This window comes from Macaca thibetana, chromosome 12, assembly GCF_024542745.1.
Source record: "Macaca thibetana thibetana isolate TM-01 chromosome 12, ASM2454274v1, whole genome shotgun sequence".
Lineage (NCBI taxonomy): Eukaryota > Metazoa > Chordata > Mammalia > Primates > Cercopithecidae > Macaca > Macaca thibetana.
Window position 1 is genome coordinate 76,773,544 of NC_065589.1, and position 24,855 is coordinate 76,798,398.

General features: G+C 36.5%; 1 protein-coding gene and 1 pseudogene across 6 annotated transcripts in view; one reads left to right on the top strand and one right to left on the bottom strand.

The window, feature by feature from the left end:
- Positions 1-24,855, top strand: part of SCN1A (sodium voltage-gated channel alpha subunit 1) — a 160,797-nt gene that overhangs the window by 17,090 nt on the left and 118,852 nt on the right. For 4 of the 6 annotated variants that reach the window (XM_050752506.1, XM_050752505.1, XM_050752500.1 and 1 more), the window contains exon 1: positions 4,402-4,675. The exons of the other annotated variants lie outside the window; for them this stretch is intronic. The gene's annotated coding sequence lies outside the window, so the exon portion shown is untranslated. Of the gene's footprint in view, positions 1-4,401; positions 4,676-24,855 lie in introns of those variants that run through there. 6 annotated transcript variants of the gene reach the window in all.
- LOC126932333 (tigger transposable element-derived protein 1-like) lies at positions 21,858-24,852 on the bottom strand (annotated as a pseudogene).

The following is a 24,855-nucleotide window of genomic DNA, read 5'->3' on the forward strand; positions in this document are numbered from 1 at the left end:
TTTGCAGAATGCTGCATTTACCAAAAGAAAAAAAAGAAAACTAGGAAATTGACATCTACAAAAGCAAAGTACTTAAGTAGTAAATTACATTTACCAAGGATCACATTAGTAGTGTGCTTTACCTGATTACTCCAATCAAAAGGGGGCAAAGCCAGGATTTGTAGTGATACAGTAGTCCTGTAGATTTAAAATCATAAGGACTGAGTTGAAATCCTAACTCTAGCATTTGCTATCTGTGTTGGGATCACTCCCCGACTTCATCAGAAGACCTGCTAACATCTAGACTTGTCTATTGTCACCACCACCTCCTTTGGGATACCACCCCAAGGTACCCAAGTTCGCCTCCAGCCTCCAATTCCTTTCCTGTGGTGGGAAGAGAGGGGAGACCCAGCTTCATGTTGCCCAGTGACTATAGATTCCCAAACAAATGACAGGGGAATTTAGAAACATTTCTGCCTTAAAACTCAAATGTCATTGATAACTCTAAGCAAGAGAACCCGAAACCCAAAGCATAATGATTTGGCCATTACTTTGGGAAATTTTGGGCTAAAAATCAAGAATGGCTTCCTTCTCCTTGGCAGGCATAAAGTTAATTAATAAATTCTCTTTATAAGGCAGCTGGTTAAAATTTCAGAACTCCACAACTCCAGGAGATAGACATTTGAAAGAATGTTTTTGATAACAAATTGCCTTTATTTTCTATGCAAGAAAATATTAAAGAATATTCAGATACTAATTACACTAATTCCTCAGTCTTCTGATAATGAGGCAGTTCTCTCTTTGAACTCTTTCAAGATCTAATGGAATCAAGAGACTCTCCTATATGTCTTAAAACTAACAGACAAAATTACCTGGCACAGCTTTTTCCACCTGAGTGACCTCACTCTCTTTTTAATACCCAAGATCTATTGACAGAGATGATGTCCCACTGTAATATTCCCTTTTATGTTTTGGCACTGAGCAGTGCAACCGGCAGAGCAATAACAAAGTAACAACCACATTCTCAGGACAGAGACAGAGTCTTACAAAGACTAAATGACATCTTACGCCTTTATTCTCTTTCCCTTGTTAGGAACTCTTTCATAAAAAAGCCACAGCCACTCCCCCTAGGTCAGTTTAACAAGTCCATTCATTCACAGATCGAAGTATTGTCACCTAGCGAGTGAACAGCTAATTTTTTTCAACTTCTGAAACAAGATTATGAAGGGTTTCCTGGAATGGCTAACTTTACCGATGGGGGCAGAGGAAGATTACTTTTTTGTTTTTTGAAGTTGGAAACGTAACAGTGAGAAAGAGACAAAATTATCTCTCAATAAATTAATCTACAAAAAAACAAGGAAAATGCAAAGCTGGTTCCACAGGGAGTTTACATTCTGGGAGCCAAATAAAATACATACATAAAACTCTTAGCACAAGGTCAAGTGGGACAAGTGCAGTAGCGATATGAGGTAGCACAGAGTTTTGTTTTAATATCTTTTGCTAACTTTAAAAAATAAATAAGTAATTTTAAGTGCATATTACACTAATTTAATAAAAATCTCGTATTTTGCCTTTATGCTCAGCCTTAAACATGGAATATTTAAAGTTACTAATACTGTAAAATTGCTTCAGCTCTGGTGAATGAAATGTCTGTGTACAGAATGATGAGCTGTTAGTTAATAGTACTCTTTGGGCCATGCTTGGGATATTGGCCTTTTCTCAGAGACTGTATGAGAATAGTCATTTATCTCCTTATGCTCAATGCTTTCAACTTGTCAAGTGACCATGTTTCATAAGATAAAACATAAAATTGTTCCATAATTAACAAAAGAAAAAAGAATTCTATCTGCTGAGAAAATAGAAAAGACGTTGAAGAAGACAGAATATTTGATCCAGACATTTAAAATATTGGTAGAATTTGCTACATGTAGATGGATGAAAGGTCTGCCAAGAGAAGTGAAGGTTGTGAACAAAGATATGGAGGCAGAAGAAGGGTAACGTGCACGCTGAACGCATTGTGTCTTTCCGTATGACTGACATGTCAATGTAAACTCCACAAAGGGAGGATTTTGATCTGGTTTGTTTGCTGATGTTACTTCAGTACCTGGAAAAGTGCCTGGCATATATCAGGTGCATGAAGAAGTGAATAAATGAAGTGTCAGATGCCCAGAATATGAATAATACTTGATAGATGCAGTACTGGCAGCTTCCTTGAAGCTAATGAAGTGGTTAGGCCTCCATAGACTAACAGAAACCAAGTTCAATTAAGCAAAAATGGAGTTTGAGTTTATCATGGAACTCAACATCAAGAAAGTGTTTGGATCTTGAGTAGACTGGAGATGGAAACAGGAACACTATTGGGAACCCAGGGAGTTTTCTGGCTCTGTCTTTTGTCACTTCTTCCTCCACATCTGTGTGGCTGCTTTATCTCAGCATCCTGGCCCACCTGGTCCTGAGTCCCCATGGTGAGGGAAGGCTGTCCCCACAGCTGCCAGAATCACATGTAGTGGCTCTCTTTGACCAGGTCAGCTGCGTAGATACCCTCTCCTGCTCCAGTCCTCTGTAGCAAAAGGGTAGGTTTACCACTAAGGATTAGGGGAGAAGGACTATTGGGGGAATTGTTAAGAGCAGACACTCCGAAAAATTGGCACCTATAATATGCAATTAGAATTCATTAAAACATGTGGCCAGGGATGTTCTTATTTTGTATTTCTACATATCTAAACTGTAAGTACTATTCATATGGAATCTATTATTCTAAAAAAAAAATCACCTGTTAGTTCATGCAGTTCCCACTCCCTTTTCATCTCTAACATCTTGGTAATCATTTACCAGTTGTTGATCACCAGTCTCCTCAGCTTCTTTCAACTTTGCCCTGACTCTACCAAATACTGGACACCATCATTTCCCAGACACTGAGTAACTTCAAATGAATGTGTTCATGCTACTCTGACTGGCTTTTGGGAAAGCACTGGATAGAGTTTTTGAGCTGGAGCAGGAAATTATCTTACTTAATTTCTTTCTTTTATAGATAAAAAGATGGATCCACAAGAGGGACCCGATTAGTCCATAATTAAGGGCTAGTAAATGTTTTGGAAACATAGAAATCAAAATTACTTTTCTGTGAGTCTAGAACAGGAAAAAGTGGTGAACTTTTAGATACGTTGCAAAGAACAATGGATTACTCTTTGGGCTCTTGGGACCAACAGCCTTAGTTTTATTGCTTTGCAAGCTATGTGGCCTTGAATAAACCTCAATAAGGCTCAGAAAGCTTCAGTGTTCTCAATATAAATAGGAATAATTATAATTATAATAACATTAATAGTATCTATCTCACCATCCTGTAATAAGGAAGAGAAAGATTAAATATTGAAGGTTATGTTGATAAATGCTAAAACACATGTAATGATTGTAATAAGAAGTGTGTTAGGTGGCAAAAGAAAAATAATGAGGATGAAATATTTACTTCCAACAACTAATCTATACATAATTAATCATGATTTTATGTATGACTGAATGTTTAAGGCTGATTCTATTTTAGAATACATTATATAACATAAAAAGCTCTACTCTTAGTTCCGAGAGTTATAAATAGTTTAGCATGGATTTTCATTGTCTTAGAAAGACCTGATATTTATGGTTTTCATAATTCTATCTTTGGGTAATAGGCAATTGGACTCTGTCTCTCTATATATTTGCTTATTAAAATGGGTTATTATAATTAAGCTTTAGGTTGTGTCCACAAGATGGGAAAACATTGGAGTCAAATATGGTGAAACCATAGAAATTTAGAGTGGGTTGAAAGTCTTGTTTAATCTCTAATTACAGATGAAGATAGTAAGAAGGTAAATGTCCACAGAAGACTTTAGTGGCTTTTTTAAAAGGCATGTGTTCAACAGTGTTGAACTTGAAGTAAAACTCACATTTTGTGACTCTGAGCTGTTCACTATAATATGGAACCTACTCCTAAAACACAATATTAAAACAGAAAACTTTGAAGTCATAGATCTGTAATAAATGGCCACCTGATTGTCTCCTGGTAGAATAAAAAGACAAAGTTTTATTTATAAAATATATCATTTTTATAGATAACTATGATTCATATTAGGAATAAAGTAACATTTTCAAACAAAAATAATGCTGAAGTTTTTCACATACTACTTGAAAATAGCTATATTTACTTTCAAACTTTTTCCTCTTTGAGTCATTAGGTTCATAATATATAGCAATTGGGAATGAAAGAGAAGCAAGGAGAAGCAATAGTGGGAGACTACAGAGAAGAAAGGAAAAAAAGAGGCTGAGAGAAAAGAGGTTGAGGAAGAAATCATAAATCCGGATTGTGAGAAAGTGTTTAATATTTAGCCACTAGATGGCGATGTAATGTAAGGTGCCGTCTTGACTTTTTTTTTTTTTTTTAAACAAGCTATTTGCTGATTTGTATTAGGTACCATAGAGTGAGGCGAGGATGAAGCCGAGAGGATACTGCAGAGGTCTCTGGTGCATGTGTGTATGTGTGCGTTTGTGTGTGTTTGTGTGTCTGTGTGTTCTGCCCCAGTGAGACTGCAGTCCTTGTAAATACTTTGTCACCTTTTGCAAGAAGGAATCTGAACAATTGCAACTGAAGGCACATTGTTATCATCTCGTCTTTGGGTGATGCTGTTCCTCACTGCAGATGGATAATTTTCCTTTTAATCAGGTAAGCCATCTAATGGTTTCATCTTGATTTTAAGTTTATTAATTCCAATCCTTCCTTTGGAAAAAGAGTGCATGGAAATTCAGTTTGGGCAGAGCAGGAAGTCCATTTTTGTATGTGTATTCAGACCAACTGTCCCCCTCCTCCCTCTCCTCCTTTTCTCCTCCCCTCCCCTTCCCCCTCCTCTCTCAACCTTCCATGAACTGAAATCAGGTTTGTTTTGCAGTTCAGCATTTTGATAGAAGATGGGATTCTTTGGCCTGAAATAGCTTGGCATCTGGCCAGTTCTTGCCTTTGCTTGCCTTTATCCTGTTCAAGGTCTCTTTTGATCCTATTGAAGCCCCCTCCTTCACTGGTGCTTTAGAAGTGGACTAGCTGGCTGTGAATAGAGGTCATATTGTTCTTAAGGACGGAGCAAAAATTAGATCTCAGTTTTAACTCCACAGGAAGAAAGAAGGCAGCGGGGCCGCTGCCGAAGCCTAGCATTGCAGGGGTATTCAGCTTCCTGAGGCTGAGGCTGAGCTTTTGAGAAGAAATGCCTCATGCGTTGGACAAGGAGGGGGCAATGATTTTTCCCCCCAACTCCTATTGAGCCACACTAAAAAAGGAGCTTGAGGGAAGTGGTAAAGACTCCCCTTTTTCCATGCAATGCCAAATAGGAAACATTGACTTACTTTTACTTAGACAGAGGTCACAATCAGCAATGATACTGCAGATACTGCTCCGTTCCTAGTGTGAACCGTCTTGCTTTTCAGAACAGCACAAGAATTATTTCTGGGTGGAGGTGAGGCTTGTCCAAATGTCTTTGCTATCATGGATTCCCTGACTCCTACCTGTTTGAGGTATGTGTTTAAAGACCCGACCCACTTGCTGCATTTACTTCTCATTTCTTTTTGTTCTCCTTGATTACTCACTGGCGATTGTTAACAAATCGGTCTGGAGTGGTGGGTAGGTGCCTTTCACCTGTCCAATGCAACAATTAAGGCAAGGCAGGGTACATCACTGTCAATATGTGCATGTGACTAAATATTTCTGAGTGCAGTAGCAAACTTGCAAATTGCCAAGTGCTGTTGCTATCACACCTATGAAATGTGGCTTCTTTTTCTATGGATTTGCAGGTTCACGTGGTATTTCTGATGCGCTAGTGTAGTAACAGAACATATTTCTCCAAAAAGCACTTTAAATCATCCCAAGAGGATGTGGCCAGACAGAAATAGGAAAATTCCATGCTGAGGTTGGTGATTCCTGCTTTAGTTTCTCCTGCCCAGAGAAGTGGGTAGCTTACCTTTCCTATTTGCTGCAATACCTAGCACGCCGGGGTGATGCAACTAGGAGCTTCCGCACGTTCCCAGTGCGTCTGACACTTTTCTTTCCCTCAGCTGTGCATTTCAGGAGAATAACTGTAGTGAAAAACTCCTTTAAAACTCTTTTATGATTGTTGCTTTTGTAATTGCTATGAAGCAATTACAAAATCACATCTCTCTTCTAGGAGGAGTTGTGCAATTTAGGCCTTCCTTCACAAAGCTCCTGGAAGAGATTTTTAGCTGGCATCTATTTTAGGAACATAATGTGTAGACAGGAATGAATGGCCACAGAGATTTACGGGAAACCAATTTCTTGGAGAGGGTGAGGTAACATTGTAAACCACTAGAACAGAGCACAAGTGGCTGGTTATATTACATGAACCCAGCAATGGAATTAGTTTTCATTAAACTCAATATAACTAATTTGTGTGGCTTTTTTTCCCTCCTCCCTTCACATTGTTTGTCTGTTTTGTTTCAAATATCTATATAGGATGCCAGGATACCCAGAGTGCTCATACTGGTAAAAATAACACATTGGATTTTGCTGCCAATACTAATAGACTTGATTTACATGCCCCCTCTTGCTGGGAAATGTGCTGTCTGGAGACTCATTTATTATGGTAATTTCTCTTTAAGACAAGGCAGGAGGGATTGTCCATCTATGGGTTGGGGCAAGGGGGGCACAATTGGAGGCCTAATTAATTATATAGTATTCAAGAAGGCACTGAGGAGCTCAGTTAGGATTCTGCTGTACCAACCGGAGATACCAGGGGCAACCAGGCCCACTAGAGACCTAAAGTAAACTCTGTCACCACCAGCAGAGGAATCCAGTAAGAAACATTCTAGTTCCTTGTTTAGAGGGTACTATCAGGGAATCCAGAGATTCAGAGAGGGTAAACACAAGAGCACTTCATCTGGGAACTGCTGACGAAGAAGGGAAAATCTGGGGCTTGCTTGGTGTTACCTCTAGGATGTCACCGACCAGGCATTTCTCAAGGGTTTATGTTGGTGTGAGTCTGACAGTGACACACAAAAGCATCCCTCCAAAATTTAGCCTGGGGACCTTGAAAGGTATTGCTTTCTCCTTGGGCAGTTGGAGAGGCTGAACCTACTACTTTCTCCCTGTACTTGCCAAAGAGCACAAAGCCTACTCTCTTCCAGCGACCTCAGAATGGGGATAGTGGGAGAAACAGATCCCAGAGAAGGGTGGGGAGAGAATCAGCAATTGAAGGTCCTATATAGTCACGCTCAGGGTCATTGGGGCTGTGCTCTGTGAGGTTATCACTTCCCTTTGAAATTCTGATTAGTGAATGCAGCTTGCTCCCCAGCTCAATTTAGATTGCCTTAGTTTAGGGTAGGGTGGGAAGAAATTTATTCTCATTGCACTTGTGATCAGAAAAAGAAGTTACGACAAAATGCCCCAAGCTGCCTCAAAGTTTGCTTTTCCAACTTTTAAATTTTGTTCACGTTCCTAGATTTCCATTTATTAATTGTTTTATTTATCAAAAATGTATAGCATTTACTCTGTGCCAGCCACTATCCTAAGCAGTACTTTGCAAATATGATCTCATTTAATCCTATGAGGTAGGTACTATTGTTAATTTTACAGGTGAGAAAACCAAGGCACAGTGAAGTTCAATTAACTTGCTGGGTTATGCAGTTAGTAAGTGGCAGAATCCAAGCAGTCCCGCCACACCATGGCCGTGGCATCTGTGTTCTTGACATTTGTTCATCATCCATGTGATGCTACAGCTACAGCTTAGCTAGGAGAGTCAGGAATCGAGTTGGGTGCAGTCGTGCATGCGAGCTATAATTTATCTGCTTTCTGACATGTCAGAATTCCAGAAAGTTTGGTTTAGAATGATTACCCAAATCCACTCCATTTTTTTGTTTGTTTCTTTGTTGTTGTTTTGAGACAGAGTCTCACTCTGTCGCCCAGGCTGGAGTGCAGTGGCACGATCTTGGCTCACTGCAATTTCTGCCTCCCGGGTTGAAGTGATTCTCCTGCCTCAGCCTCCCGAGTAGCTGGGACTACAGGTCAGCACCACCACACCCAGCTAATTTTGGTATTTTGTACAGAGAGGGTTTCACTATGTTGGCCAGGCTAGTCTCAATCTCCTGACCTCAAGTGTTCTGCCTGCCTCAGCCTCCCAAAGTGCTGGGATTACAGGGGTGAGCCATCACACCCGGCTATCTGTTAAATAAATAAATAAATAAATAAATAAATAAATAAATAAATAAAGTTCTCCAGTACAACAGAAGATAGAAGGGTCTATGTTCTAGGTGCGGAAATGTGGTAAATAAAACAAAATTCCTACCCACACGCAGCTTTCAGTCTGGTGACAGAGTTAGACAGTAGGCAAATCAATGTGCAAAGAAATGTCAGTAAATGTAAGTTCTTTGAAGAAAAATAATGCAAGATAAAGAGATAGTGAGGATGAGAGGGGTATGCAAAGAGAAAATAATGAAAGAGGTGTAGAAAGTATTTTTTTAAGCAGAAATCTGAATGAGGCCAACAATGGAGTGAATGAAAGTTCCTAAAGGGTGAAGTGCCTCACAGGTATGAAGAGTGGCACAAACCTTGTGAGTGATCCTGAAAGTAGAAGAAACGAACAGAAATAGCACCATCGAGGTGTCCATCCAGATCTGTGTAATCTCAGAGACTGGGCTTATGGGTCTAATTGCCCCCGCCTTTTATAAAAAACAAATCAAAGAGTTATGTCAAATAAATTTAAAACATTTAATATTAACAAGTTCTTAGGTTTTAAAAAAACGTAAATCAGTCATTTTCACAAAAAAAGTCTTGACAGTTTTTAAAGTTCTCTGAAAAAGTGCTGCAGTTCCTAGAATGCAAAAAAATTGCCTCAAAAATGTTGAAAGGGACTGGTCCAAAGGTAGTGAGTTATCTCAGTTGATTGTTCACAGTCAGTTACAGATCAAACTCCTTGTTCTACTCTTTCCCCTATTCTCACTATTGCTCTTGACTGGTCTAAAAACTTTTTTAAAAATTGAAAAATGTTGAAAAGCTACTATTTGATGAAAAAAAATTGTTTGAATGAGACCATTGGTTAGAATGATACAGTCACCCAGTCAGTTTTTCTTCCTCCAGAAATGATAAACTGACCAGGTGCAGGCAAGAAAGAGACACTAGGATGAAAAGCAGTGTTTACATCCCCTATAGTGGCCAGGACACAGGAGCTGCTCAGAGGATTTGAACAACTCTCTCTTTTTTTTTTTTTTTTCCAAATGAATGAGTAGGAATGTGATTTCAAAATAATTTGATAAACATCAACTTTCATTTTCATCTATGTTAAAACTTTTGTTGTTATATTTTTATTCCTTCAAAATTCACATTCCAGTGGTTATCTTTTTATATTTTTTTCACTATTTGCTTCCCCTCATTCTCAGTTACTTATGGACACTGTAGTTCTTTTCTAGAAAACGTGAATTTGCTTCTCTTCTAACTTAGAATCAGCCTGTTGTTTTAGTTTTTCTCTGTAAATGGTCAAAAATCTTTGCTTCTCATATTGCCTGTTTCTCCTTTGGTGTTCTACCTACAAACTTTGATTTAATTTTGATGAAGAATCTACTCTAATTTTTTTATTTTGTCACTTGTGCTTTTAGTCTCATGTATAAGAAACCATTGCCTAACTGGAGGTCATAAAAATTTACTCCTATTATTTTTCAACTAGTTGTATAATTTTAGCTCTTACATTTAGATCTAGGGTTCATTCTGAGTCAACTTTTTGTGTATAATGTGAGGTAGGGGTTCAGCATTACTTTTTTGTTTTTTCATATCTAGTTGTCCCAGTACCATTTGTTGAAAAGACAATTCGTTCCCCAGTGAATTGTCTTATTAACATTGTTGTCCATGCGTTTATGATTTTAGCATCAATTATTTCTTACACTGGGTGCTAGGGATACATCTTTTAAGAAAAGGTCAGTGAGATACTTTATTCTTGAGAATTCATATAACTTTAAAGAATCAGAAAACTGGTCTATATACCCTTAACTATTAAACACATTTTTTAATCTAACTTCAGGACAAAATGTTTCTTCTTATTATTGGAAACATATTCATTTGTGACTACACTGAAAATCTAAGGAGATAATGATACACAGCTCAGTAATGAGCAGACATTTCCAAGGAAAGGTTACTATTTATTTCAAAGAAACATATTTACTGTATTGCACATGCTTCCCCAAAGTTATACAAATATTATCCTTGTTCTTTGTAATGTATGTTGCTAGTGTGCTTTTGTTTCACAGATACCACTGGGGAAACTACTGAACTTGAGATAGAGGTGTGCCATTCAAATAGGGTTGGTTTTTGTATTAGTCAACTTAGGCTACCATGACAAAGTATCACAGACTGGGTGGCTTAAATAACAGTATTTATCATCATTCTGGAGGCTCAAAGTCCAAGAACAAGGTGTTGGGAAGTTTGGGGTCTTCTAAAGCCCATCTCCTTGGCATGCTGATGACTGGCTCTTCCTCTGTGCATGTGCATTCCTGGTGTCTCTTTTGTGTCTAAATTTCATCTTCTTTTAAGGACACCATTCAGATTGGTTTGTGGTTCACCCTAAAGGCCTCATTTCACTGAACCACCTCTTCAAACGCTCTAACTCCTAACACAGTCACATTCTGAGGTACAGGAGTTTGGGACTCCAACATATGGATTTGGGGAGGATACAATTCAGCCCCTAACAGTTGTCTTTGGCAATACTTATAACTACTAAAATCATAAGCAAAGAAGGTTAAATTGATATGTTTTTTGTTGTTGATGAAACTGTTGTGGTTATTTTATAAATGATGGATTTTCATTATTCATACCCTCCTCCTACTGGATAATAACGAGTTATCTGTGTATGTGTTAAGATTCTAATAAAAGCAATTAATTGGGTTTGTAATTACAGGCATGATGGCTAACAAAGTGGGGGCAGAAGTATAATGATGGTGACATTGATTCCACTGCTGGGCCTATAATGTCACATTTACATTCATGATCTGTGATAAGAATTAAGATGCTCACTTATTTCAATAAGGAAAGTGACAGAAAAGGATATAAAATTAGGAATTTATGGGGAATTGGTAAAAAAAAAATTAAAGCATTACAATAAGTAACTAAAACTGACTCAGGTTAATTTAAGTATAAAAGCAATGTCTTCAAAAGATATTACAGTTCACAGAGTTAAGGGGTAGTTACAATCTAGACTGAAAAATGCCAGGAGCAGAGAAAACTGTAAGAGCAGATAGCCCAGTTGGTGGACTTTTTGGTGGTTTCTGTAAAGTGCTGTAATCTAGAATGAATCAGTCAACTGCTGTCAGGCTCTTTTTGTTTTTTCCCTGACATTCATGTTCAACACCAAAATTCCAGGAAGTAAACATCTGGTTGGTCAAGTTCCGGTCATGAATCTGATCCTTTTAGTTCAGAGTCAACTTAACTAACAGTTCCTTGACTGACATTTCTACCAGACTATCCCTATGTAGGAAAACTAATTCAACCCAAACAAAATTGAAAAGATTAACAACAGTTTACATAGGCCAGATACAGTGACTCAAACCTGTAATTCCAGCACTTTGGAAGGCCGAGGTGGGCGGATCACCTGAGGTCAGGAGTTTGGGACCAGCCTGGCCAACATGGTGAAACCCCATCTCTACTAAAAATACAAAAAAATTAGCCAGGCATGGTGGTGTGCACCTGTAGTCCCAGCTACTCAGGAGGCTGAGCCAGGAGAATCACTTGAACCCAGGAGGCAGAGGTTGCAGTGAGCCGAGATCATGCCACTGCACTCCGACCTGGCGCCTGGATGACAGAGCAAGACTCTCTCTCAAAAAGGAAAAGAAAAAAGAAAATAGCCTATATACACAATGTTGGAAGGTTGAAAGAATGGTTAAATAAATCATAGTCTATGCAAATGATGAAATATTATAGTGCCTTTAAACATAATGTTTCAAGGAATATTTAATTCTATGTAAAATTGCCCAGGATATAATGGTGTATTGAAAGTACCATACAAACATATATATCTAAAATGGCCCCAATTACGGAAAAAAACAAACAGGTTTTGCCTAGGGAAAGCCCTGCAGATAATATAACAGTTATCTCTGGCTTATAGAATTAGGATTTCTGTTTTCTTCTTTATAAAGTTTTTGTTTTAAAAAATAGAATATTACATCTTATTTTTTCTTATAACAAAAGTAATACATAAAGGAAAAGGAACATAAAGTACATAAAAAAGGAACATAAAGTGCATAAAACAAAAAAAAATTTTTAATAGAATATTACATCTTATTTTTCTTATGACAAAAGTAATACATAAAGCAAAAGTAATGCATGAAGCAAAAAGGAAAATATAAATTAATAAAGATGATGAAATAACTCAGAATTTTACACAACAAAATTATTATTGTTAATAATTTATTTTTTCTAATGCGTTGGTATTGTTTCTTTGGCATTGTTTCTTACCAAACAATTTGGTATTGTTTTGGTATGTTTTCTTAAAAAAATGTCCAAAATAAACATATTTTGCCTTAAAAACTAGAATAAAAGTTAGTGTACATTAGTTTTCAAATAGAATTTAGTAAATCTATTTCATGCAAAGATACTCATTGTATCTTAAATCAAAATAGTAAATGTAATTTAAATTACCAATGAAACAATTGAATGTTTGAATATTTTATCTTTTGGAATATTAATAAAATTAGGCCACAAACCTTGTATAATAAAAGTACAGTATTTTGAAAATTTTGTAACAATGGAAAAGCTTTGAGAATCAGTCTAATATAAAGTTAGACTTGAAATAGCAAATTGGTGGTGTTCTGAAAATCATGTTACTTGGTAACCTAAGTTTTCTCTTCAGAACTCAGCATAAATTTTGAGAAATTTATCTTATATGTATAAAACATCTACTGTTTGCAATGGGTTGTTTTAGCAAAACTTGACCTCAAATTGAACATTTGAGAATATTGAAGAATAAATAAGAAGCATCTGTAAATACTGACATAGTATGTCCTTAAATTTTTAAACTACTTAGAACCAAATTCATCAAGTTGGCAAAATGAAGTTACTAGATTATCAAACGGAATGGCAAGTGAAAATGAGCCAGAGGTGGCAGAATGGAGTAAGAAGGGTAATTATTAGGGAATGCTGCATTTGGAGATGTGAAATTATTTGTGTTGAGGATGTGTGGAAAGAAATCTGTGTGAGGAGAAACAGATTATTAATGATGTAACTTAGTAACATCAGATCAGGGGTCCCCAAACCCTGGGCCATGGACCAGTACTGGTCCCTGGCCTGTTAGGAAGTGGGTCGCACAGCAGGAGGTGAGCAGTGGGCCAGGGAGCATTACAGCCTGAGCTCTGCCTCCTGTCAGATCAGCAGAGGCATTAGATTCTCATAGGAGCACAACCCTCTTGTGAACTGTGCATGCACGGGATGTAGGTTGTGCGCTCCTTATGAGATTCTAATGCCAGCCCCCACTCCCCACAATGTCCATGGAACAATTGGCTTCCACAAAACTGGTCCCTGGTGCCAAAAAGGTGGGGGACTCCTTATCTAGATTATTGTAAAGCAAATATTCATAATTTTAAGATTAAAGAAAAAAATCCAATAAAGATGAGAAACCAGATCTCAGAGTTTCCAGTTACATATTCATAGAGGAAAGAAAGCTAAGAGAATTCTGTCACGTACATATTTCAATCTAAGAAATTCAGTGGATTTGAAAATCCTGGAAAGAGTTACTTTGAGACTTCACAAATGCTACCAGGCAGCAGTTTTGATATTACCCTGGAATGTGATATGCCACTTAAAAAGGCCAGTAGTATTTTGGGCTATGTATGTCAGTGTGTTGGGACAAAACCAAGGAGGAGGTAGACTGGTGTCAGGTCTAGAATACCATCATTTCAGTGCCACCTGGGCCTTCCCGTTTCAGGTTTCAGGTGATTTGAGGAGTCTGTGAGGTTGCACAATAATATTTAAGGCCTTTAAAGGGTCAATAAACTTGTACAAATGAAGGCAAGAATGCCTTTGGAACACATTCCAAAAAGGAAGTTTGAGCATACTTAAGAAGAATCTAGCCACTGCACTCCTGCCTGGGCAACAGAGTGAGACACTGTCTCAAAAAAGAAAAAAAAAAAAGAAAAAAAAAAAAAAGAAGTTAAATAGAAATCAGTAAGCAAAGAAAAAGAAAATAGGAGTGTGATTTTTCTCCGTGAAATCTCTGTGGAATAGCAAAAAGTACAATTTTGACTGTATCTTCTCTGGGACCAAAGTTTATCTTACTCTTCCTGACTTTCTCTCTCTTTTTTTTTTTCATTCCTAGGCATTTTGTTTTACTCTGTTTTTGCATACTCTGCTGATTTCATTCAGTAACATATAAAAAATTTTTTTCACAGTCATGTTCTCAGAATGTTCATAGTCTTTGATGCACATAGAATATAATCCAAAAAATCAAAAAATTTCTTTTTTTTTTTTTTTTTTTTTTTTTGAGACAGAGTCTCACTCTGCTGCCCAGGCTGGAGTGCAATGGTACCATCTCGGCTCACTGCAATCTCCGCCTCCTGGGTTCAAGCGATTCTCCTGCCTCAGCCTCCTGAGTAGCTGGGATTACAGGCGCACAACACCACACCCAGCTAATTTTTGTATTTTTGGTAGAGACGGGGTTTCACCATGTTGGCCAGGCTGGTCTTGAACTCCTGATCTTGTGATCCGCCTGCCTTGGCCTCCCAAAGTGCTGGGATTACAGGCGTGAACCTCCGCGCCTGGCCAAAAAATTCTTAATGTGATTTTAGCAGTTATGTTCAAAATGTGGTCCACAGATGCTCTTGCATTCCCTTGAGACTTTTTAAATGATTCATCAGTTCCAAACTATTTTCATAATGATACAAAAACATTATTTGCCTTTTTCACTGTGTTGACATTTGGAAGAACAATGAAACCCCTAGCCTTAAGTGACAACAAACTGTACTGCCATTGGATTCTTCACTGTAATTCATTCCCAGTAAAAATAAGTAAATAAACGAATAAAATTAAAGCCAGTTGCACTAAAGGAATGCCTTTGACGAAACATTAAAAATTAATTTTATTTAATCGATACCATTAAGTACACATATTTTTAAAATTCAGTACACATGAAGAAATGGAAAGTATACATGCAGAACATCTGCTGTATATCAACTACGATGCTGGCTGTCTCAAGGTAAAGCACTTGTGTAGTTGTTTGAGTTGCAAGCTAAACTAGCTGTACTTCCATAGAATACTGTTTTTACTTGATATAATGACTAAGAGACAAATTGTGATTATTCAAACAGATATTGAAAGGACAAATTTTTGAAAATAAATGGAGACTGTCATTTAAAAAATACATTTGACAATATTTGTTGTCAGTGACAAAATTTGGCCTTTCAAGATAAAATTATTATTTTGAAAAAGATGTCTGCCGGGCGCGGTGGCTCACGCCTGTAATCCCAGCACTTTGGGAGGCCGAGGCGGGCGGATCACGACGTCAGGAGATTGAGACCATCCTGGCTAACACGGTGAAACCCCGTCTCTACTAAACATACAAAAAATTAGCCGGGTATGGCAGCAGTCACCTGTAGTCCCAGCTGCTTGGGAGGCTGAGGCAGGAGAATGGCGTGAACCCAGGAGGTGGAGCTTGCAGTGAGCAGAGATCGCGCCACTGCGCTCCAGCCTGGGAGACAGCAAGACTCTGTCTCAAAAAAAAAAAAAAAAAAAAAAAAAAAAAAAAAAGAAAGAAAGAAAGAAAAGATGTATCTGCCACCATTAGCTCAACAGTTTCTCAAAACTTAAAGGGTTTCTGATGTGATTAGTGGTAATATTAACAGATGAATAATGAAATCTTCCAATATTTTGAGGACCTGCATAACTTAGCCAAGTACTCATTAGATCTTTTTCTTTTAGAAATATGGTTATTTTCACTTGAAATTTATTTTGTTGACATGTGATTTATGATTACAATTTATAAATTTATTAATTGATGTGCTTGTGATTTTTCTACTTTCTAATATGGTAAATGGCAATACATTGAACTCATTTTAAAAAAGAATTTTTTGTTTCCTCAATAATATTAACAATCAAAAGGAGTCCTGAGATAAATAAACGATGACGAGGATGAATTTGACAATTCATCAGATTCTGGGACACTGAATCTGATGAATTGTCAGATTATCTGATAAATTATTCAGATTATGTGTGTTGCACTCTATTAGTTGAGATTATTATAATACAGATAATTGAGTCCCCTAGAATTATGCATGATAGAGAAAATATTTGTCACATTACACAAGTTAGTACATTTTTCATTACCATAATATGAGCTGCACATATCAGTTTAGTTCAGTAAGTTCTGTGAAAAGTGAGTAAAAATTGTTGCAAAGCAAATCAGAGGATTATAAAATATAAATGTTCTAATACTCTTGTTAGGACTTTCATCTTTCCTCACCTAAACCAATGTAAGAAGTTTCTATTGATCTTTTTCTAAATGTTCAACCACTCCCTTCCCCCAATTAGAACCTGATCTCCATACTACCACCAGTGACCTTTCAAACATGTGGGCCAAATCTCTACTTTTATTTAAGACTGTAAGTTATATCCTGCAGTAAAAGCTATTCAGTTATTCAGCATGGCTGTCTTTCATGAACTGTCCAGGTTTATTTCTTACCCCATGGTCAATCTACCTTACCATTAGTCCTTCAGGAAGAACTAATTGCATTTCTGTGAAGACCTAAAGCTGTTTCTGTCTCTAGGCCTTTGCTACTGCTTCTTTTTTTGGTGAATAGCCACGACCTCTTCTTCCCCAAGTATAATTAATTTCCTTTTGTGTTGTGCCTAGGTCCTGTATAGACAGACTTCTATCAACTCTCCCACTACACTTTATTGTGTTTATGCCCCTGTCTTCCTCAGCTATACTGTACCTTCTTTGCAATATGGTGCAGCGTATTGTCTGATTGACTAAGTCTCATTACCACTGCCTACGTCAATTTTTGGTGTCTAGGTTCTCAATAGAAATTGTTAAATAAAAATGAAACAAAACAAAAACATTTTTAGGGTTAACCTTTAAAGTTAATACCTGACAGTTTTAAATTTTATGGGATGCTTTTGCAAATAGTATTTTTGTAAAAATATACTTGAAGCATATAATAATTTAAATAATTCTTTTATTTCTTATGCAAATCCCAAACTCCTATTCTAAACTCATATATTCTAGGAGTATTGAACTACTTATATATACTATGATTAAGCACTGCTTTTCAAAGTAATTCTGAATGCATTTTTTCTTCAAATTATTACCTTTAGCCGTTTTTACTTATTCAATGTCTGATAAATTTGATTACTTCTCCTTTTATCATTTTGAGGTATTCTTTTTTTTGTTGTTTTAGATGGAGTTTCACTCTTGTTGCCCAGGCTGCTGGAGTGCAATGAAGCGATCTCGGCTCACTGCAACCTCCACCTCCTGGGTTCAAGCAATTCTCCTGTCTCAGCCCCCCAGGTAGCTGGGACTACAAGCATGTGCCACCATGCTGGCTAATTTTTTGTATTTTTAGTAGAGATGGGGTTTCATCATGTTGATCAGACTAGTCTCGAACTCCTGACCTCAGGTGATCAACCTGCTTCAGCCTTCCAAAGTTATAGGCATGAGCCACCGAGCCTAGCTCATTTTGAGGCATTCTTTGGTCTTTACTTGAGTCTAATTATTAGAAAATTATTGAAGTACTATATTTTATAGTTATGGAATGCATTAATGATATTATAGAAAACAGAATATTTAGAAAAGCATAAAGAAGAAAATAGTATTTGTGCTCTTATAATCTATGTGATTTTTCCCACAATAATAAAATATTGCTTTTAATATGTTAATATTTTGCTCAAAACCATTTCTCTTCTTGTTTGAATAATGGGATTCCTATGGTGTTTTCAATTTTGTAGCACGTATTACATCCTAAACATTTTTTAATGCCATCAGAATAATTCAAAAGTATAATTTTAATAGCTTCATAATATTTCCTTGTAGAGTTTTACATTTATTTAATTACTCTGATAATCATGGAAATTTTGTTTCATTTTAGTTGGATCATTACTTTTGAAGTAAATTTAAATAACACATTAAAAATACCAAGCATTTTACATTTTTATTAATAGCCAAAAGATCATCTGTTGTATAAACAGAGCCCAAAACTTAGGGTTTTCTCGATTAAGGAAAACAGAAGGCCAACAAAGTCCATGTAGTACACACAAGATAGAGTCAACTAACACTTAAATCTGAAGGAAACAATTCCAGTGCATGATTTCTTGCATTGGGCTTGTTCTCTTTCTTTTTGATTCTCCTTTCTGGTCCTCAGTGGGAGTAGAAATCACACAAAGAGCTTGGCTCACTACTTTCATTCACTCTCTCCTCTCATCGTTTTTTCAAAATGAACCCATTTGGACTAGTTCTTTAATATTCTCAGATGTTTTCCTGCTTTCAGAAACAGGGACAAAATAATTTATATATTAACATTGAACAACTCTCTGAAAACCATTGCATTGTTTAACTAATTTCTGATTTTTCTACCACTTTCCAGCAGAAAACAACTTTCTTCTCAGAGTGCTTGATACAAACTTTTTAAGAAATTTAAAATATACATTAAAATCTGTCTTTGATGAGTATTCTAAGTAATATGATAGCTGGAAGGAAGGTAAGGGAGTGGTAACAGTTTTAAAGTTCCAGTTTATTTTTCAAATATGAATAGTTACAGGTTTTTTATTATCTAAGAAAGAGAATTATTAATATCCTCCATGAGATCCAAGGATCACATTATATCTCAAACCAAGGTAACATTAGAGTGTGAAAAACAATTTTAATTATTATTTTATCAATTTTAAAAGTTTTGTATATTTGTAGGGTACAAGTGCAATTTTGCTACATTGATATATTGCATTTTGGTGAAGTTAGGGCCTTCAGTGCATCCATCACTGGAGCAACGTGCGTTATATCTGCCAAGCAACCTCCTATCATCCACCCGCCTTGCACCTACTACCCTTCCAAGTCTCCATTGTGTTTTACCTTAAAGTGTAGTAATTCTTACCCTCTAGCAATAACCTTGGTGTATGCATCTAATTCTCAGACGATAATCTGCAATTTCAAAACTTTAAAAGTAGCTGTTTAAAATTATAGCAAACCTATTATTTTATTTTATATTTATGATTTGTGTATATATATATATATATATATATATATATCGGTTGCTCAAGCTAAAAGATGAATGAGAGGAAACATTTGAATCAATAGGATTCTTTTAGCTATTATGGTGATATTCATACTTATTGGGCCTTAGAGTAAAACAGTCAGGAAGTTGGTCAGAACAAGAAATAATTGTCGCATTCTTTTTTCATTTACGAGTCATTCATTTAACAAATATGTATTGAGAACCTAGTATATTTAATACTAGGTGCCAAGATAGCTACTCTTAAGTACTTAGATTCTAAATTTTTAAAAAAGCCAAGTACTACTGTTTTAACCACACCACTTCTGACATCACATGTGTGGGTTGTTTTGTTTTTGTTTCCCTCACCAATCAATTGTCTGACAGCCAGTTGAGTGTCCTACAATTCAGTTCAAGAATAACTTGGCATTATCCTCAGATACCATAAGTCAATGGCTCAGTCTCACAAAACTGCCCCACTTCAAACATCAGTTGCAAGACCCAGGCCTCTGGAACTTCTGACTGACCAGCTCTAAATCCTCCAGTTCAATAATGTGCTACAACAGCTCACAGAATTTAAGAGTTTACTATTTCCAGTTTATTATAAAGGAACAGCCTGGAAGAGACACACAGCAGAAAGTATAGGGTAGGACAAGCTATCCAAACCCCATAATTTAGAGTTTTTATGGAGGTCTCATTATGTAGGCATAATTGATTGAATCATTGGCCATTGGTGATTATCTTCATCTTCAGCCCCTAGCCCTTCCCTTGCAGATGGGGGTCTTTCTAGTGACTAGCCTCAATCCTGAAGCCATGTAGGGGCCCTCAGCTACTTGTCATCTCATTAGCATACAAAAAGACACTCCAGAGATTCCAGAGATTATAGAAGCTCTTATGTCAGAAACTGGAACTAAGGCCAAATATAAGAAAGATGCTGCTATCACCCATATCAATCAGGAAATAGCAAGGGTTGTAGGAGCTCTGTGCCAGGCAGCAAGGACTAAGACCAAATACAGGCACACCTCAGAGATATTACAGGTTTCGTTCTAGACCACCACAAAAAAGCCAATATTGCAATAAAGTGAGTCACACAAGGTTTTTGATTTCCCAGTGCATATAAAAGTTATGTTTACACCATGCTATAGTCTATTAGGTATGTGATAGTATTATGTTGAAAAAAAGTACATACCTTAATTTATAAATACTTTATTGCTAAAAAATGCTAACAATCATCTGAGCCTTCAGTGAGTCATATAATCTTTTTGCTGGTGGAGAGTCTTGCCTTAATGTTGTTGGATGCTGACTGATCAGGGTGGTAGTTGCTGAAGGTTGAGATGACTGTGACAGTTTCTTACAATAAAACAACAATGAATTTTGCCACACTGATTGATCTTCCTTTCACAAAAGACTTCTCTGTATCATGTGATGCTGTTTGGTAGAATTTTACCCACAGTAGAACTTGTTTCAAAATTGGACTCAATGCTTCAAACCCTACCACTGCTTTATCATATAAATTTATGTAATATTCTAAATCCTTTTTTGTCATTTCAACAATGTCCTCAGCATCTTCACCAGGAGTAGATTCTATTTCAAGAAATCACTTTCTTTGCTCATCTGTAAGAAGCAACTCTTCCTCTGTTAAAGTTTTATCAGGACATTGCAGCAGTTCAGTCACATCTTCAGGCTGCATTCTAATTCTAGTTCTCTTGCTATTTCTGCCACATTTACAGTTACTTCTTCCACTGAATCTTGTACCCCTCAAAGTCATCCATGAAAGTTGGAATCAATTTCTTCCAAACTCCTGTTCATGTTGATATTTTTACCTCCTCCCATGAATCACAAATGTTCTTAATGGGATCTAGAATGGTGAATTTTGTCCAGATGGTTTTCAATTTACTTTGCTCAGATACATCAGAGGAATCACTGTCTATAGCAGCTATAGTCTTATAAAATGTATTTCTTAAATAATAAGACTTGAAAACAAAAATTATTCTTTAATCCATGGGCTGCAGAGGGGATGTTGTGTTATCAGGCATGAAAATAACATTAATCTCCTTGTACATCTCCATCAGAGTTCTTTGGAACATTGTCAGTCAGCAGTAATATTTTGAAAGGAACCTTTTTTTTTTCTTTCTTTTTTTTTTTTTTTAGCAATAGGTCTCAATAGTGGGCTTAAAACATTCAGTACAGCATGCTGTAAACAGATGTGCTGCCATTCAGGCTTTGCTGTTCCCCTTATAGAGCACAGAGTAGATTTAGCATACTTCTTAAGGGCCCTAGGATTTTTTGACTAGTAAACGAAAATTGGCTTCAACTTAAAGTCACTGGTGACATTAGCTCCTAAGAAGAGACTGATCTTATACTATGAAGCTTTGAAGCCAAGCATTGACTTCTCCTCTCTAACTATGAAAGTCCTAGATGGCATCTTCTTTTAATATAAGGCTGTTTCATCTACATTGAAAATCTATTGTTTAGTGTAGTCACCTTCATCAAAGATTGTATTAGTCTGTTCTCACGCTACTAATAAAGACATACCCGAGACTGGCTAATTTACAAAGGAAAGCAGTTTAACGGACTTACAGTTCCACATGGCTAGGGAGGCCTCAAACAATCATGGTGGAAGATGAAGGAGGAGCAAAGAAATGTTTTACATGGTGTCAGGCAGACAGTTTGTGAAGAGGGACTCCCCTTTATAAAACCATCAGATCTCCTGAGACTCATTCACTACCACAAGATCAGCATGACAGGGACCTGCCCCCATGATTCAGTTACCTCCCGCTGGGTTCCTCTCATGACATGTGGGAATTATGGGAGCTACAATTCAAGATGATATTTGGGTGGGGACACAGCCAAACCATATCAATGATCTTAGCTAGATCTTCTGGATAACTTGCTGCAGCTTCTACATCAGTACCTACTGCTTAACCTTGCAGTTTTATTTTATGGAGGCGGCTCCTTTCCTTAAATCTCACAAACCAAACTCTGCTAAGTTCAAACTTTTCTTATGTATCTTTCTTACCTCTCTCAGCCTTCATAGAGTTGAAGAGAGTTAGAACCTTGCTCTGAATTAGGCTTTGGCTCAAGGGAATATTATGGCTGGTTTGATCTTTTGGTTGGACTTTCTCCATATCAGCAATAAAGCCATTTTACTTTCTCATCATTTTTTGTGTTCACCAGAGTAGCATTTTTAATTTCCTCCAAGAATATTTAAGAATATTTATTTTTCATTCACAACTTGGCTGTTTGGTTCATGAGGTCTAGCATTTGGCCCATCTAGGTTTTCAACATGTCTTCCTCACAAAGCTTAATTATTTCTAGCTTTTGATTTAAAGTGAGAAACACACAATTCTTCCTTTGACTTGAACATTTAAAGGCAATTGTAGGGATTAAAAAATTTTCTTTTATTTGTATGGCTACATAGTAGGTGTATACATTTGTGGGTTACATGAGATGTTTTGATACAGGCACATCATATGGAATAATCACATGAGAGTAAATGGGGTATGTGTCCCCTCAAGCATTTATCATTACTTTGTGTTACAAACATTCCAATTATACTCTTTCAGTTATTTTTCAATATACTATAAATTATTGTTGACTGTGGTAACTTTTGTATTACTAGATCTTATTCTATTTAACTACATTTCTAGATCTTACTCTATCTAATTATACTTTTATACCCATTAATTATTCCCACCTCCCCACCACCCACATTGTAAAGTTATTGACTGGAATAATTTCAATATTATTGTGTCTCAAGGAATTGGAAAGCCCAAGGAGAGGAAGAGAGATGGGAACAGCATGTTGGTGCAGCTGTCAGAGCAGGCATAACACCAATTAAGTTCACTCTTATTTGGGTGCAGTTCTTGCCATCCCCAAGCAATTACTAAAGTAACATTAAATATTACTGATCACAGGTCACCATAACAGATATAATAATAGTGAAAAAGTTTGAAATATTGCAAGAATTAACAAAATGTGACACAAATACATGAAGTGAGCACACGCTGTTGGAAAAATGGCACCAATAGACTTGCTCGATGTAGGGTTGCCACACACTTTCAATCTGTGAAAAACAGTATCTGTGAAGCACAATAAAGCAAAGTACAATATGTCCAGGTATCTATGTATATACTTCTTATGATAAGACCACACCAAGTATATAAAATATTTTTCAAAGATGGCACTTGTTACTTCTTTGAGACTCTCAATGTGTTGCATACCATGTTTAAGCTTCAAATTACTGATCTTAAGGAAATCAATGTTCTTATCTATCTGTACTGTTATCTTAATGTAAATTCAGTAGTGTGCCTAGTTAGTCAGGGTAGGATCCAAAATTCCAACCTGAAACAAAGACTTTTCTCTATTATAATGCCCAACATAACACCAAGGGTAATTAATAAACATACTAAGATGAACAATTATTCTTGATTTTAGGCAAAAAGAAAATTATTAAAAGATGTATTTATTAATCGAATGCTGTAATTTTTGTTATTATTTCTGTAAAGTTCTAAACTTGAAATCCTATAGAGGAGGAAAGAATAAAAAATTATCAAGGCATTCTGATTCATACAGAAAAAGAAGGGAATCAAATAATTATCACTGCTTACATGATCATCATTGTAGTTTTAGCTCCTTGTTAGTTCAGTGCTTTTTTGTATATTTACAGAGTTGTGTAGCAATCATTACAGTCTCATTTTAGAACATTTCCATTGAGCTTAAAAGAAACTTGATGCCCACTTGTAGTCACTGTCTATTCCTACTCCCAGTCCTAAGCAATCACTATTTGCTGTCTCTGTACATTTGCTTATTCTGGACATTTTATATGAATAGAATCACACAATGTGTCATCTTTTGTAACTTTCTTCTTTCACTTAACATATAATATCTTTGAGATTCATTCACCTAACAGCATGTTTCAGTATTCATTCCTTTTAATTGACCAATCATACTCCCTTATATGGATATATGACATTTTGTTTATCCCTTTACCAGCTAATGGACATTTGGGTACTTTCCACTTTTGGGCTATTATTAGTAAGGCTGCTATGAACATGTCCATACAAGTCTTCATATGGATATGTATTTTCATTTACCTTGGTTAGATATCTAGGAGTGAAATTACTGGGTCATATAATGAATCTGTGTTTAACATTGTGAGACACTGCCAGTGTATTTCCAAATGCCTGTACCATTTTACTAACAGGATATGAGGGTTCCAGTTTCTCTATATCCTTCCTAACACTTGTGATTATCTGTTTTATTATTGTTATTATAGCCATTCCAGTGTGTGTGATGTGATGTCTCATTGGGTTTTTTATTTGCATTTCCTTCATGATTAATGATGTTGAGCATCATCTGATGTGCTTGTTGATTAGTCATTTATCTTCTTTGGACACATATCTACCCAAATCTTCTGCCTATTTTTATAGTTAGGTTCTTTGGAGTTTTTTATTATTGACTTGTAAGAGTTTTAAAATATAGATACATGCTGGATACAATTGCTCATCAGATATATGATGTGCAAATACGTTCTTTCCATCTGTGGGTTGTCTTCACTTTTTTGATGTTGTCTTGTGAAGTGCAAATGACTTTTTATGAAGTACAATTTACCAATGTTCTCTTTTGACCACTTATGCATTTGGTGTCGCAGCTAAGAAATTATTACCTCATCTA